Here is a 12,043-nt window from a genome sequence, read left to right on the forward strand (position 1 = left end):
CGCATCTAAATAGCCCAGGAGTGATCACGTGCTTTGGTTGATCAGCATGAAGACCCTGACCTAAAGCTCAGCCAGGAATCGGGCTGATAACCCGGGGTAAAATCAGGAAGAAGTAACAACAAGGCACAGAGACAGGGAAAGACCCCAGTATTTCTTGAGTATCTGCCAAGTGCCGGGTGCTGTACAAACATCGGTCTCATTCAGTTCCCACACCAAAACCATACACTGAAGACTCTTGTCCTTTTTAAAATGTAGATGAGAAAGGGGCGCCTGGATGGCTCAGCCAGTTAAGCGTCTGACTCTTAATGTCATCTCAGGTCATGATCTCACAGGTTCTTGAGTTCGAGCCCCACATTGGGCTCTGTGCTATGTCAGTGCAGAGCTTGTAATTCTCTCTTCCTCTCTCTCTCCTCCTACCCTGCTCATACTTGCTTGCCCTCTCTCTCTCTGAAAAGAAATAAGTAAGCTATAAACATAATATATATTATATTATATTATATATTATATTATATATTATATTATATATTATATTATATTATATTATATTATATTATATTATATTATATGTGTATATATATAAGTGAGAAAGCAGAAGTTCAGAGAAGTTAAGCAACTTGCTCATTGCTTCTGGCATAGGTGAAGTAACAGGGACCAGACTGATCGCCTTACATAAAAACAAACAAAATGTATAACACAACTGTTTGTAAGACACCAGACATCAGGCAGTAAAGGCCAGTGATCCCCGGGAGGAGGGAAACAAACAAGGGAGCACTACCTGTGTCCCAGCTTACTGCCTTGAGAGTGTTTCCAGGCTGTGCCCCAGGGACAGGGTACTCGGGCGGAATGTGGTAGACTACCTCCGTCAAGGAGAAGGAGCGAGAGTCCAGGGAGACCAATGTGGCAACTGCTGGAAGCACAGAGTACTGGAGAGAAGGGAACTTGGGGTCTGCAGGGGTCCTCCCTCAAATACCGAACTGAGTATTGGTCAGCACAGGCATGTGAGGGAATCGCGTGGCTGGAGAGCTAACCACCTGAAAAGATTGGAGGTAATAGCACATGGCACTCACACGAGGCCAGGAATAGTGCCTGTTCCCAACAGCCAGACTGGAAGCCTCAAGATTCACAGGCCCCAGGTGGGGGACCCAGGAGAGTCTCACTTCACTAGTGGGGAACGCTTAGCCCCAGATAAGCAGTAACCAGGTCCCACGTACCAAATCTTAAAAGCAAGACCAGAAAGGGTCTACCTGTTTACAAATAACTACATCCCAAAACGATGCTTAAGGACATTTACAAAATGCAAAATGTCCAGAATCTATCAAAAATAAGCAGGCATGCAACGGAGCAAGAAAATGAGACTCATAATGAAGGAATAATTGAAACCAAGAAGAACCGACTGGTAGAGACATTAGAATTGACAGTGAAGGACATCAAAACAGTTATGGCAGGGTTTCAGCTGTTTAAAAAGTTGAGTAGAGATGCGGGATATATTAAACAAGACATAAAACTGCATCTGTGCGGAGTTGAAAACTACAATGTGTGAGCTGAAAAATACACTGAATTAAATGGCAGATTAGACATTACAGAAGGACTTATAGATTTGAAGATAAAGTAACTGAAACTCTCCAAAATGAAACAGAGAGAAAATTTAAAAATAAAAACAAAATCTTAGAAAAAAGAGCTGTAGGACAATTTTAAGTGTTCTAATAGGTATATCATTGGAGTCTCCAAAGGAGAAGACACAGAAGGGGGCACAGGTAAAATATTTTAAGAAATAATGGCCAAAACCTCCCCAAATTTGATGAAAACTATAAACCCACAGATCCAAGAAGCTCCATGAGCCCCAATCACAAGACACATGAAGAAAACTATACTGAAGTGCATCATAATCAAACTGCTCAAAACCGGTGATAAGGAGAAAAACCTTAAAAACAGTCAGGGGAGGAAAGCAGATTATATATAAAGGACCAAAGACAAGGACGATGGCAAATTTCTTGTTGGAAATCGTACAGGTGAGAAGACTGTGCAGCAACATTTCTAAAGTGCTGGAAACTGTCACCCTGAAATTATACGTCCAACGAAAGTCTCATCCCAAGATAAAAGGGACATGAAGGCTTTTCTGGACTTAAAAAAGCTGAAAGAGGGGCAGCGCCTGGGTGGCTCAGTCGGTGGGGGTCAGACTCTTGACTGTGGCTCAAGTCATGATCTCATGGTGGTGGGACCGAGCCCTGCGTCAGGGTCTGCACTGAGCATGGAGCCTGCCTGAGATCCTCTCTCCCTTCTCCTGTCCCTCCCTGGCTCATGTGTGCTCGCTCTCTCTCTCTCTCTCTCTCTCTCTCTCAAAAAAAAAAAATTCACCAAAAGCAAACCCACAAAATGAAGAGCTGTGGAAATGAAACGATAACTGGACCAATAAATATACATTTTTCCCTATTTAAATCTCTTTGACAGATAATTGACCTGCTAAAGCAAAAATAATGACAGTGTAATGTGTGGGTGAGAGCATGTGCAAAATTTAAAAGTTTGGCAATAGCACAGAGTTTAGAGGTGAAGAAATACACAAGGGCCGTACTGTAGGGTTCTTATTATGTACAGGAAGTGCTATAAGATCACGTGGAAGAAGACTGTAATCACTTAAAGGTGTATACTATAAACCCTAGGGCGATCAGGAAATAGTGAGTAATTATAGCTAATCAACCAGAGGATACAAAGTAAAATTATTATTATTTTTTTAAACATTTATTTATTTTTGAGACAGAGAGAGACAGAGCATGAACGGGGGAGGGGCAGAGAGAGAGGGAGACACAGAATCGGAAGCAGGCTCCAGGCTCTGAGCCATCAGCCCAGAGCCCGACGCGGGGCTTGAACTCGCGGACCGCGAGATCGTGACCTGAGCTGAAGTCGGACGCTTAACTGACTGAGCCACCCAGGCGCCCCTACAAAGTAAAATTATTAAAAATACTCTGTAAGTCCAAAAAAGGTAGGTAAAAAAGTCAAGGAAAAAAAAGAACAGACAAGTTGAATAGAAAATCTATAGGAAAATGATCATCTGGATCAAACCACGTCAATAGTCACATTAAACGTAAACAGTCTGAATACTCCGATTTGAAAGGAAGAGAATGCTAGACTGGATAAACAAGCGAGCCCTAACTATATGCCGCCTATGAGAAACGCACTTCAAATATAAAGAAAAAATCCATTACAAGCGTTAAGTGGGAAAGGCTATACCACACAAACAGTGGCCGTAAGAGAGCTAAAGTGGTTCTATCGATGTTAAATGAAAGAAACTTAAGACGAAAAATGTGAAGACGAGCAAACAGGAACATTTCATGAAAAGGACGATTGAGCAAGAGGTTCTAACAATCAAAAATATTTATGCATTCAATAACAGAAGTTCAAATACATGAAGCAAAATCTGAGAGAACTACAAGAATAAGCGAGCCCATAATTACAGGTGTAGGTTTCAAATAACCCTCTCTCAATAATCGATACAACAAGTAGACAGAAAACCAGTAAGGACAAGGAAAACTTGAACAACACTGCCAACCAGCTTGTTGTACTTGACATTTATAGAACACTCAGCCCAGCAATGGGAGAATGATATTCTTTTGAAATACATACAAAACGTCTCCTGAGATAGACCATATTCTGGTCCAGAAGCCAAGTCTAAATAAATGTTAAAGGATTCACGTCAAAGTATGTTCTCTGACACAATGGCATTACCTTAGAAGTCCATACGGAAAGATTTTCTGGAAAATTCCCAAATATTTTGAACCTCCACGATAAAGCTCCAAATAACCTATGGTCAAAGAAAAACTCAAGATGGAGACTAGAAAGTGTTTTTAAATGAATGAAAATGAAACACAACATATTCAAGTTTGTGAAATCCCTGAAGAAGGACAGAGGAGGAAACTTAGAGCATTAAATGCCTAGATTAGAAGACAACAGAGGTCTCAAATCAACGATCTCAGCTTCCACCTTAAGAAATAAGCAAAAAAAAAGAGCAAATTAACTAATAAATAACAGAAAGGAAATAAGGAACATAAAAGCAGAAATCAATGGAATAGAAAAGGAAAAACAATAGAGAAAACAATAGAGAAGCCAAAAGTTGGTTCTTCGATAAATCTCTAAGAATGACTGATAGGAAAGGCAGAGAGAAGGCACAAATTACTAATGTCGAGAATGGGAGATGTGGCCTTGCTACAGTTTCTACAGATATCAAAAGGCTAATAAGGAAACATCACATCAGTCAACTAGACAACTGAAGAACAGGCAAATATCTCGAATGATAGAAAGTACCGAAAGTACTTTCATTCAAGAATTTAAAAGATGACAGATCTGTGTCCATTAAAGAAACAGGATCTCTGGTTAACAACCCTTCACAGGGAAAATTCCAGGCCAAATGGCTGCACTGGTGAATCCAACCAAACACTTAAGAAATGATAAAGTAGCAGAAGGGAAAAGGCTATACCAATTCCACACAACGTCTTCCTGAAAATTAAACAGGAGAGAATATTCCCAACCTACTCTATGAGGCGGGGATGATCCTGATACCAAAACAGACAAAGAAATTACAAGGACAGAAAACTAACGACCAATATCCCTCATGAACATGGACACAAAATTTCTGAACAAATTAGAGAACCACATTAAGAAATTGTATCTATAAACATATACAAAGGATTTTATACCGTGAGTAAGTGGGATTTATCCCAGAAATGCAGGTTGGTTAACAAAAAAAATTAGCCTATCAATATAATTCACCATATTAACAAACTAAAAAAAAAAAAAAACTATACGATTCACTCAGTAGATGCAGGAAAAATATTTAACAAAATTCAACATCCATTCCTGATAACAATTCTTAGCAAATTATAAATAGAAGGCAGTATCTTTAGTTTGATAAAGAGTTTCTGAACAAATCTACTGCTAACATCATACTTAATGCTAAAAGATCAAATGCCTTCTAAGACCAGGAACAAGACAAGAATGTCTATTGTCACCATTTCTTAAAATTTTCTTTAATGTTTATTTATATGAGGTGGGGGGGAGGGGCAGAGAGAGGGGAGACACAGAATCCGAAGCAGGCTCCAGGCTCTGAGCTGTCAGCACAGAACCTGACCCAGGACTCGGATTCACTAACGGTGAGATCATGACCCGAGCCTGAGTCGGATGCTTAACCAACTGAGCCCCCCAGGTGCCCCTCCATTCTCACCATTTCTATTCAATGTCGTGCTGGGAGTTGTAGCCAGTAACGTCAAGAAAACAGAGAAAGGGTCCAGATTGGAAAGCAAGAAGTCAAATTGTCTTTATTTGCAGATTACATGATCATCTGTGTAGAAAGTCTAACGGGATCCACAAAAAAGCAACTCGAACTGATAGAGTTTAGCCAAGTTGCAGGATACAAGATCAACAGACAAAAGTCAACTTTGTTTCTAGATAGTCTACTAGAGACTAAAACTGTAAAATCCCACTTACGATGGGATAAAAGTATGAAATAATTATGCATAAAATGGACAAAGGAAAGATCTGTACGCTGAAAACCACAGAACATTGCTGAGAGTAATGAATGAAGACCTAATAAGCTGTGTTCATGAATCAGAAGACTCAGTATTGTTAAGACGTTATTCTTTAGAAATGGATCTATAGATTCAGTGTGATCCCAATCAAAATCCCAACAGGCGTTTTTGGTACAAGGTGATTCTACAGAGTCAATTTAGGAGCTGACTCTAAAATGTATATGGAGAGGCAAAGGACCTAGAATAGCCAAACAACTTTTTTTTAATGTCTATTTGTTTCTGAGAGAGATAAAGAGACAGAGTGTGAACAGGGGAGGGGAAGAGAGAGAGGGAGACACAGAATCGGAAGCAGGCTCCAGGCTCCGAGCTGTCAGTACAGAGCCTGACGCGGGGCTCAAATTCACGAGCGGTGAGATCAGGACCTGAGCCAAAGTTGGGCACTTAACCAACTGAGCCACCCAGGCGCCCCTGGCCAAAACAACTTTTAAGAATAAATACAAAATTGGAAGGCTAATAGTGCAGTATCTGATTTCAAGACTTATTATAAAGCCACCATAAATCAAGACACTGTGGTATTGGTATAAAGATAGATGAACAGATCAATGGAACAGTACGTAGAGAGTCCCAAAACAGATCCACACAAATATGGACAAATAATTTCTAACAAAGGTAATTTAGTAGGGAAAAAGCAGTTTTTATAACAAATGGTACTGGAAATTTACACACACACACACACACACACACACACACACACACACACTGGACCATATTAACAAACTAAAAAAAAAAAAACCCCTACATTATCCACTCAGTAGATGCAGGAAAAACGTTTAACAAAATTCAACATCCATCCCTGATAACAGTTCTGAGCAAATTATAAATAGAAGGCAGTATCTTTAGTTTGATAAAGAGTTTCTGAGCAAATCTACTGCTAACATCATACTTAATGGTAAAAGATCAAATGTCTTCTAAGATCAGGAACAAGATAAGAATGTCCACTCTATTTCTTAAAAAATGTTTTAATGTTTGAGGGAGACATATATATATATCTATATATATATGTATATATATAGATATATATATACACACACACATACATATATATATTTATTTATATTTATATTTATATTTATATTTATATTTATATTTATATTTATATTTATATTTATATTTATATTTATATATGCATGTCTTTTACCGGTATGATGTTAGCAGGTTTTTCAGAAACATTTTTATCAAAATGAAGATACTGCCTTCTATGAGTATGTACATACACACACACACACACGTATTTGCAAAAAAAACCCTTTAGTCCATACATTGCACAATTTTATTAAAAAAAATGAATCTAAGGCCTAAACACAAAATGTAAAATTATAAAACTTCTAGAAGAAAGCATAATATGAAACCTTCCTGGTCTTGGGTTAGGCAAAGATTTCTTAGATACGATACTAAAAACATGATTTATAAGAGAACACACAGAGAAGCTGGACCTTCATTCACCAAAACTGACTATTTCTGCTCTTCCAAATACATGGTCAAGAGAATGAAAAAGTAAGCCACAGACTGGTAGAAAATATTTGAAAAACGTGTATCTGAGAAAGGCCTTGTATCCAGATCATATTAAACACTCTCAAAACTTAATTATAAGACAAAAGCGATTTCAAAGCGGGCACAAGACATTTCATCAAAGAACATGTGTGAGTGCCAAATGGGCCCATGAAAAGATGCCAAGCACCGCTGGTCATTAGCGAAATGCAGACTAAGAAAGGTGAGATACTAATGTATGCCTATTATATAAATAGGCTAAAATTAAAAAGACTGACCACCCTAAGGGTGGGTGAGGATCTGGAGGAGTTGGTGGGGATATAAAATGGTACAATCACTTCGGGAAACACTTCGGCAGCTCCTTAAAAAAAGGATACGTACATCTACCACATGGTCCAGCCATTCCATTCTAGGGATTTCCCTACAAGAAAAGGACACATGTGCCCATACCAAGATCTGCACAAGAGTGTCCCCAGTACTTTGATCTGTAGTAGCCCCAAACGTGAACCAGAACTCATGGCCATCAGCAGGGGACTAGGCGGACAATGGACTGCTACTTAGGAAAAAGAATAAAGGCACTACTCACACATGTGACAAAGTGACTGAGTTTCAAAACAATTACGCTACGTGAAAGACGCCGCTCAAGAGAGTGCAGACTGTGAGATAGGATTTCATGGGTATAAAACTCTAGGAAATGGAGGGCAAAGGGTAAGAGCTGAAGTCGCTCTGTGGTTGCCTGAGCGTGGGGAGGCGGAAGGAGAGACGCTGGACGGGGTGATTGCAAAGGGTCCCAAGGAACCTCTTGAGGGTGAGGGATATGTTCATTGTCTGGACTGTACTGCTGGTTTCCTGGGTCTATACATATGACACAGCTGACCAAGTGTGTGCCTGTTCCTGTATTTCAAGCGTATCTCATTAAAGCTGTTCCGTTATGTTTTGAAAAAGGAAACGTGCCGTGATCGTACGGTCAGCGGTGCAGCTAGGATTCACACCTTCGAGACCTGGGCCCTTCATCCTGCATCGTGCTGGCCTCAGCCAGCTCCCGAGACAGTAGAAGTGACGGGCTCCCTTTTTGCCCCGGCCCCCTCTCCCTCGGCACATCACCCCAGCTTCTGGATCATCTCCTTTTCCTCCCCTCGCTCCCCAGGCAGCAGCGGACTCCGGCGCCTCAGGCCACCTTGCAGGGTGGGTCCTGGAGGACATGTGACGGGCATGTGGCCCGTCTCTGGGGGGCCACACATCTGTAGGCAGAGCCTACATGAGTGCAGATCAGGAGGGCGAGCTGCTGGTCGTGCTTTAGGCTGAAAACATTGAAGGAACCACGGTCCTAACCCCAACTTGCCCTCTACCGTGCCTCACCCTCAATTTCCACATCTCGGACTCAGAGAAGCAGGTGATGAGTGTTTACAGAAAGCGCAGCATTTCAGTTCAGCCACGTCAGTGACTTGGGCAGGTCTGTGGCCAAGAATGTTCACACAAAGGACACTCCATTTTCCTTACCTTCCGCTGTCCCCAGTAAAAACTCTGGCAAGGGAAGATGTACTATGTACTGTATTCAGGCAAGATTGGGTCACGGCAGCACAGGAGGAAAACAGTTATTTTTAAAGCAAACTATCATCTGTTTTGCAACCTAATTATATAGACTGGAGCAGCTCAGATGGTCCACGTGTGCCATAGATTAAAGGGCAAAGACGGACCAGTTTGGACTCTCAGACTCTAATAGTCCATTTGATGTAATGGAATAAAATGCATAATGTGCATGTAGTAAAATACAGCACAGAGAACAAAAGGCACAGTTTAGACCGTGCTGAAGAAGAACCTTATAAAATACCTATAATTACACCTGCATGACTCAAAATGGAAGTCACATTCAGACAATGTCCGCTACACCCACTCAAATTCCAGGGGCCACGGAATTGTGGATTCCACACACGGCGCTGAATCCGGAAGGGTACGAGGTGAGCGGGCCCGGGCCATCTGCCATTGGCAAGCACGTACGTGACTACAGATGGCTGGCGAGAAAGCAGTTCTGTATCAATGAACGCTACCAGCAGGTAAGGAGCAGGTTCCTCATCGACTCGTCACATTTCTGGGGTCGCAGCTGCAGGGGGGAAGGGACCATAACTCAGTCTGCCTTGAGTCACCTTTCATTCACACTCTCCTGTGTATGGGTTAAGTCTAGAGCTTGGCCAAACCAACATACCCACGTGCCGTAGTCTCCGCACAGGAAGCATTGCTAATTTCACCCCATTTCTGGGCCACTCTCCTAACTCACGTTCATCGAGCGACTCTCCTACTAACACTGAATTCCTACGACAATCCCGTAATGCAAGAATTGGCTCGGGTTTGCAGATGAGGGAAACGGGGTTCACAGATGGTGAATAAATTGCCCAACCTCTCCTAGAAAATTAATGCTGAATCTAAGAGGAAAAGCCAGAGCTAACTGTGAAGTATGTAGATGCTCTCTGACCTCACTTGTCGTTAACTCAGTGGTTCCCAAACTTTGCTGCACGTCAGAATCGCCTTGGAAAATCACTGAGGAGTCACCTAAAAAGATACGGATGCCTGGGCTCCCACTCGGGAGGCTTCCTAACTTCACTGGCCTGGAGTGTGCCCCAGACACTGGGATTCACTGCAAAGTTCCCCAGGTGACTCTCAGGTGCAGTGAAGTTTGGGAAGGGCTGCCTGGCCTCCCGGCCATCACCTATGAGGCACATCGCCTGATGCCCTTGGCACATGGGATGTGCGTGGCCAGTGCGGGCTGTTTTCTTGTCTGTCTGTGCTCGCTGAAAATGAGCTGTATACTTAACAGGTCAGCTGGGCTCCCTCCTGGACCTAATAATGCCACTTGTTACTGTAGATAAAAATGTAATCCTATCTTTTTTTTTTTTAATTTTTTTTTTCAACATTTATTTATTTTTGGGACAGAGAGAGACAGAGCATGAATGGGGGAGGGGCAGAGAGAGAGGGAGACACAGAATCGGAAACAGGCTCCAGGCTCTGAGCCATCAGCCCAGAGCCTGACGCGGGGCTCGAACTCCCGGACCGCGAGATCGTGACCTGGCTGAAGTCGGACGCTTAACCGACTGCGCCACCCAGGCGCCCCAAATGTAATCCTATCTTATGCAAACCAATAAAATATGAGTGTGTAAAGGGAACTAATGTTTCTTTAAAAACTGAACTCAATGCTTTGGGAAGATGTGATAAAAATGAGGTTTTTTTCTAAAGAGATGCCGAATTAGGTGGAAATGAGAAATTACAGAGTGGGGAAAAACTTAAGAATCTAGAAAAGGTCTAATACCAGCAGGCCGCACAAGTGTATTTTAAGTTCTTGGATCAGTTAGAAGAAACTTAACGTAAAAACCAGACCATTAACATGGGCATGCTTTATGAAAGCCAGGACTTTGGCTGAAAATTCATCTCAAAGAGAAAGCCGTGGCCCTGTATCAGAACATCAATGAATAAATACACATGTGTACGTTTTAAGTGGAAATAAAAGGTTCGTAGGAGGTGTTTTTTTGGAGATTGTTACATGCAAAAAAAAAAAGAAAAAGTTTCGTGACGAGAATGTGTCATTTGACAGGTTTCTCCTTTTTGACTTTCTCAACGGACCATCTCCGGCCTGTGCTGCATGAGCGGACTTCTCTGAACTCACGCCATCTGCTTATGTGAGAGATAACTGGATGGCCCTTCTCTTCCAGAAAGATAGCTAAGCTAGGTAACAGAGACATGCATTGATTTTTCGAAAATACAGCACACGCTCCATTTGATTTAAACACATAGTGGACAGACTCCTGATAGACCCATCTTTTTCGGGGACAGCTCTCGATCATCAGGGCCTTAGGGTCTCCTTCCCAACATAGGAATTCCCACGGGGGTTCTCAGCCTCTCCCCCCCCCCCCCCGCCCCTCACATCAGCTTGGCAAAGCAGGGGAAGGCTCCAGGACACATGGGGAATCAGCCCCATAAGCGTTCCAAAAACCCTTTCAAACGGGAATATCTGGGGCACCTGGGTGGCTCAGTGGGTTAAGCCTCCGACTCTTGGTTTGAGCTCAGGTCACGAGGTCACAGTTGTGAGTTGGAGCCCTACGCTGACAGTGCCGATGCTGCTTGGGATTCTCTTTCTCCTCTCTCTCTGTCCCTCCCCTGCTCGCGTGCTCTCTCTCTCAAAATAAATTAATTAATAGAAATGAGACAGGGAAATATTTAAGCTTAACCTAATGCTATGTGCAAAACAGGAATACATCAGCGTAGAATTTTCTATTGTGACTAGACACATCTAGAACATTTTCGTCCCCTTCCTTACACATGCATACGTGTGTACATGCATGTGCGTATAAAATCCATACAGGTAAGATTCCGGTGCATGTATGTGCATGGCGTGTCTAGTTCCTGCCGTAGAGACCTCTCTGAATCCGGCGTCTGAGCCTCTGATGGCCAGTTAACAGCCTCACGCTCTGCTCTTTGCTTCCCTGCAGGGTAACTAATTAATAAACTTCCCTTTAATTGAGTTCTGGCTGCCAGGTCCACAGGGATTATTACTTATCTATGATAAGTAAACAAAACCTTCCATTTTTAAACACCACTTCAAATCTCTCATTGTATTTTAAACAGATACAAATTCGCACAAGTCAAGTGAGCCACGGGCTGGAAGCTGTGTGCATTCGGGCGCGGATTCCTCTGCTCCCAGGAAGCTGGTGTCGTGGCAGGTAGGTGGCAGTCCGTGGACCGTCTCCCCTTCTCACCTACAGAGACATTAAAAAGCCCCCCCCCCAGGAAGTCCGGGGAGCCATTAATGGCACTTGCCTTTTCCTCTACCCTGGATGTATTATTTAAGAGCAATGTGCCTTCACAATGTATAAATACGAAGGTGAAGGGAATGTTAAATATTCTGCAAGTGCCCAGGACGCGCTGAGCGCTGGAGCATCGGTGGGTCGAGGGAACGTCCCAGCCCACGCTCCTGTGACGCTGCACTTTTA

The 12,043-nt window shown here is 42.5% G+C and overlaps 1 protein-coding gene across 2 annotated transcripts in view; it reads right to left on the reverse strand.

Annotated features, from left to right (window-relative positions):
• KIF26B (kinesin family member 26B) overlaps nucleotides 1-12,043 on the reverse strand; it is a 472,500-nt gene that overhangs the window by 67,024 nt on the left and 393,433 nt on the right. The window lies entirely within an intron of this gene.

Source organism: Prionailurus bengalensis, chromosome E4 (genome assembly GCF_016509475.1).
Source record: "Prionailurus bengalensis isolate Pbe53 chromosome E4, Fcat_Pben_1.1_paternal_pri, whole genome shotgun sequence".
NCBI classification, from domain to species: Eukaryota; Metazoa; Chordata; class Mammalia; order Carnivora; family Felidae; genus Prionailurus; species Prionailurus bengalensis.